Raw genomic sequence first — 5,861 nt, 5'->3', positions numbered from 1 at the left:
GTACAGGCAAGGAGGGTGGTCTAATCTCAACTTGTCAGCCAAGCTCTCTCTTGATGGAAAGAGAAAGGGTAATTCAGCCTTTCTTCTTAAACATCACTCCTAGAGCGCAGTGACTCATCCTCTGAAGTTGCCTGCCTGTCGCTTTCTGTTGTAGAGGGAACCTGTATCGCTAACTTAGGGTAGGCTTCAACTTTAGGCGGGTGCAGTTAGATGAGGTGAATCCTAGCCACAGTGATTTGTTGACAGAAACCATTTTGTGGTGGACCCATGTCAAGAGAGTCAAAGTAAGTAAAAAGCAATTGGAATGTCTGACTCTCAAGCACCACTGAAAATCCCAGTGCTATGCAATGCCAGTATTTTGCAACTGTTTTTCATTCACTTTGATGTTATAGACAGTATAACACTCTATGGCAAGACAGATGTAAGATAAATCAGCCAAGTGTGGTCATAACTGCATGAGCCTTAAAATGCAGGATTGGTTAAGGACAAATCAGTCTGATTTTTGGAAATATCTCAGGCATATAGCTTACATAAGCAGTGGCTATTTCTCTTATGTTGTATATAAAGAAATAATCCAGTTTATTTATTCAAGCATTTTATTCATACATACACTTACATAATTTTAAACAGCTGAGTTTCTGAATACTTCCCTGTATTTAATTTGATATTTATCAGGATTCACTATATGTCAAACTAAGAAGTGGGGAAGAAGTTTCAAATTGCCATGATCAGTGCTTAGTTAATGTTTATTAAATTGCCACTATCAATGGATGTTTTGTAATATGTATAGATGTATTTATTGCTTATATATCCATACAATTATAAAAAATACCTGTTGAATGTATACTTCAGGTAAAAAGATCTCTCCCCTGTGATACATCTGGATTTTGGAACTGAAGCTGCATTTGTTTTCTCATGGTCTTTGCAGTTTCACCTGAGATGGAGTCTACTTTTTTTGGAAATGGTCATGCAGTCTTCTGTGGGAAGAGATGATTCATGCTGTAACATCCATGCTTTTGTGTGTGTGAAATGATTGTTATTCTAAATGACAACACTGGAATGAAAAAAACCTTCTTAAAAGAAGGAAGTGTGGGGGTGGGGGGTGGAGTTGGGGCATATGAGCAAGAAGGATGTTGTCCCCAGGGGTATGGGAGTAATATTTCTGAAGACAGAGATCTTCATATTTGCTTTCAAAAATAATGAAATGAGTATCATAGAGTATAGGTGATCAGTATAAGTAGTTCACCTCATTTCAGGTCTGACATAGTCCAAGATTATGCAAGGGCTGTAACCTTTGGAAAAGAAGTGTCATTTTAAAAACTGTACAGTAGAGTCTATTTGACCTTCTGCTTAGCAGTAGGCAGTGATGCAAGCTTACAGCTCAGGCTGCTTGAACTGTTTGCAAAGAATGTGTTTGATATTCAGTAATGTACATGGCTTTTTTTTTTTTTTAAATCATCTTGGTTAGCTAATAGTTTAGTTCCTCTTCAGGGGATAGATCAAAAAAATAAATATATACCAATAAGCTTTGAGGCTTTAAAGCCAATCTGATACACAGGAAGCCTGAAATTAGGGCAATAAAAGATATTTCTGATGCTATTTCCTCTTACTAAACACCTCTGCCTACCAGGCAAGTCCCTGTTCAGCTGTTTGCTGATGAATTAATTTGGTTGTAGATCTGAGCTACTTTTTGCAGAGTTGCTCTCTCTCACAGCTGTGGCTCTTTATTGTTTTAAGAGGATCTAGAGGAAAATATTCTTCATAGGTGAAATACTCTATGCAGGAATTTCAGTCTAATGCACTCAACTGATGCTTGAGTTCTTTCTTCCTTTACCAGACACTGATAATTTAAAATGTGTTTTTACAGAAATCTTAATATAGCAGCCAGTAATTGAGCAATGAGTGAGTATGGGATTGCCAGTTTACAGTGCAAGAGGTACAGTAATACACTCTTTAAAGGTAGTAGAGTTGCTTCATTCTTGCTCCATTTTACATGTGTAATGCTAGTGATGTCAAAGGAGTTGCTTCATTCTTGCTCCATTTTACATGTGTAATGCTAGTGCTGTCGAAGGAGTTGCTTCTAATTTCCAATATTCTAACAGAAATTTCACAACTGAAAAACCTGAATCAGGCCCAGTATTCTACATGTATATGCTGGCTTTTGTCCAGGAAGGTAAGAGATGTTTGAAAACCAGTGTATGAATTTACACAAGAATGACTTAATCTGTCTTTAAAAGCCAGGATGGAAGTCAGTAGATCTTGGTTAACAGTGCACAGTACTGCAGACCACTCTAGGAACAATAGAACTGAAGTAGGTTTACCTCCAATTGAAATTACTTGATTCCCAGTTGGTTGGTAACCCAAAGCTGTGCTAGCATGCAGTGAAAGATCTGCATTCAGGTATTTACAACATGCTTAAAAGGAAATGCTGAAAGACTCAGTTTTTCATAGAAGTGCTCACTTAATTGTTACGAAGGGGGGAAAAAACCAGTTGTGGTGGGATTTATTTTGTATAAATAGCCCTGTGCAGTCATTGTTACATTATTTTGAGATCATTTATTGCATTGTCTTTCAGACTTCAGTGCAGGTGAGAACTGCAGTTCACATGTAGGATGCAGGATATTTATGTTTCCTGTCATCTGTGTAGAGCTTTAGCTTATAAACTGCATATCTGATAGAATGCAGAAGAACATGACCAGGATGACAAGGTTCAAAGCTAACAATTGAGTAACATGAGCAAGGATGCACCTGCTCTTAAAACACAAACTTCAGCAAACGTTCATTTTAAATCATCAGACTATTTCAGTAGAGCCATGTTCCCACAGGACTTTTAAGCAGCTTTGCTAAAGACAATGGAGTTTTTTGGTATCTCACTTGTACTGCAATGGAGGCAAAGGCTTATTTGACAGCCACATTTAGTGGCAACACTTACTCAAGTGAGGAAAAAAAAGAAATTGAAATTACACCTGCAAGTTCTTGTACAAATCTTTATGACAAATTTTACTCTGTATTGTCAGAGACAGATTAATGCATAGCCCCTATGCTGTAGTTGCAAGGTGAAGATGCTAGTGATGGTCAAATGATGAAATTCGTTGTCCATGTCACCTCTTCATTTTTCACTGTGAGCATGTTTTCTTGGAATCAAAATGTCTGCACTTGCAAGAAGCTTTAAACAATTGATTGCACAAGTGTAAAGCAATTTATTCATTTTAGCACTGAAAATACTAGGCTCATCTAGATCCCTGCATTGTTCTGAATCAGTCCTGATCACTGACGAGTTTAACAAAATTGTCTCACTTGTCTCTTAAGGACAATATGAAATTCCAGTCACCTGTTCAGAAAACGGGTTTCACAGGATTGTGCTTTCAGATATTGCTCCTTCTGGATATGGTAGCCAGTTGCCTCATCATTGTTTGTTTCTGTTCTCCCTTTCGTTTCCCTCAGGGTTATGCACAGTTTGCCTGCCTTGCTGTTTAGTCAGAAATCTCTTGCTATTTCTGAGCATTTGAGGAAGTATCTGCCTTAGACATGAATTTTGAGAAGGGGCATGAACAAACTACCACTGCCTCGTCCCTAGTATTTGCCACATGTTACTTATGCTGCATAGAATGTGGTAAACACTAATTTTCCCTAATGAAGTTAAGGCTACAAGTCAAGGTTCAACAAGGGCCATTTGAAAAGCATTTGAGAGAAATCCCAGTTGCTTCAGTGTGTTTCATGTGAGGAAAAACTCACAGTTAGCAGATTCTTTCCTTAAAGTATGCTTCGTGCTTTTGTGGTTCAGAGGTGCAGCAAAGACGCTCAAAGCAACAAGGTTTCCTTGCAACAGTAGATTGTAAGGATAGTGAACTGAAGAAACACCTTCATGAAAAAGGGGCCATTAAAAAATACTTTTTACTGCAATGAACTTTTATACCGCAATTGCATTCTAGATGTGTAATGTGTTTGTCTTAGTATTTATTGGAAGGAACTTACCCAACGTGACATGGTGCAGAAAGGAAGCATTTCACTCTGCTCATTCTAATTTGTCATAGATTTTCTTGAATCCTGCACGGCATTTGTACTGTAAGACAAACTATAAACCATGTTTATGCATGACAGGAGGAGCATCAGACATGGCCTGCTGAGTTTGGAAGAGACAGACCTCTAGGGCAACAAGTCACAGTGCACAAATAAATGTTATGTTGATGCAGCAGCAGAATTTTAAACAAAAACAAATCCTCTGTGGGCTGTTTTCCTAATGATTAGCACACACGTGTGGAAGATGAGACCTTCACAGACCTTTATCAGGAGAATGAAAATTTATCAGTCTTTGCCCTACATTGTGCTGTGACCTGTTTTTGTTCTGGGCCCATGGGCTCTACAAGTCCTTCTCCCCTCTTCTGTTGTGCAAGCAGTAGTCCACCATGCAGCTTGAGTTGCTCAGAGACCTGGCCCAGTGTCAGCACAGCAGAACACTACAAACGGCAAGAAAGCAAATGCAGCATCTGTGGGGATAAAAAGGAAAGATGTCATGTTAACTGTCATCTTTTTATCTCTTTTTGTGAAATTTTTAACCTTACATCGGTCTTGACCAGCGTACAACAAGCAGATAGAAGGAAACAGAGTTTACTTTTGTTGTCTCGTCATCTCTCTCTAGCTCTTCAACAATGTCTTACTGATCTGATGTGTGATTGCTGTTTCAGTATAGTCTATCGTAAGCTGCTGTCCTTCCCCGAATCTCTGATAGTTTGTAAGTGTAGGAAACCAACAGCACGCCACAGTAGCGTTCCGCTTTTGATTGCAGCAAGAGGTGATCGTGATCATCCTGCTGTGTCCTAGGAATGATTTTCAGAGTCCCCAGGTCCTAGGAATGTCTTTCAAGAGCTCCCAAGAAAGCTGACCCCTATGCTTCCGCATATCCCTGGAGGATAGTGAGTTCATTTTTGCAGAGATCGGAGGTGTTCCAGATGAAGAGGGTATACTGAGCGGTCCCTGGAAGTTCCTCATGGAAAATATCAAGGACTAGACCCCTTGAATTCATATATGAGTTGTGTAGAGTGTGAACAGGTTGGAGCAGTCAGAGAGAGCATTTGCCTCAGTAATTTTTTAGGTGGCCAGAAAACCCTTTACCTCTTCAACTACTTCCTCTTTAATAACAAATTGTTTTGGAATATAAATAAGATGTAGGCATGGCAAGTTTCCTAATATTCACCACCACCACCCTCTCTCTTTTTTCATCGCATTTGTCATGTCCTGGCCCAAATACCTGTCTGATTTTCCAGATACATCAATTGGTCTAATAAAAGATCGTACCACTCCCTGTAGCTATGTTTCCCCAAGAGAGTTGCATACTACTTGTGTAATGGGTCTTAGAGTCTGTGTCACGAGGTGAATAGAGGGATGGTGTTGGTACAGATGAGCTTAGAGCCTAGTAAAACTGGTAGCACAAAAAAATCACTTGAGAAGTTTGGAAAACACCGGCCTAAATGTCTGAACAACATCTCTGAGAAAAGGGCTGCTTTTTCCAAGCTAGAAGCGGTTTGGAAGGAAAGCTGTGTTGTCATGTGAACAGGGCATGCAACATTAGCTCTATGAGCTGCTGTTTAATAGCTTGTGTTTATCATGCTTTTTAATTTGAATGACTGTGTTGCAAAAGATTCTGTTTGCACATGAGAAGGTATTGAAAACTGGGGAACAAATAATTCTGCATCCACTAAGTTTTTATTTTTTGGGGGATTGCATTTTGGAAAGTAGACGACTAAATTTCGAAGACCAAAATCTCTTGTAACTGTCTTGTTTTATTATTACTGGAGAGACTGCTGTTCATGCACATCAAGGCAAATCAGAGGCTGTAGGAGATTTGACAAACTATCGATAAA

Source organism: Pygoscelis adeliae, unplaced genomic scaffold, assembly GCF_000699105.1.
Source record: "Pygoscelis adeliae isolate BGI_AS28 unplaced genomic scaffold, ASM69910v1 Scaffold286, whole genome shotgun sequence".
NCBI classification, from domain to species: Eukaryota; Metazoa; Chordata; class Aves; order Sphenisciformes; family Spheniscidae; genus Pygoscelis; species Pygoscelis adeliae.
The sequence above is the reverse complement of the archived record's forward strand: the minus strand, read 5'-3'. Positions refer to the sequence as shown.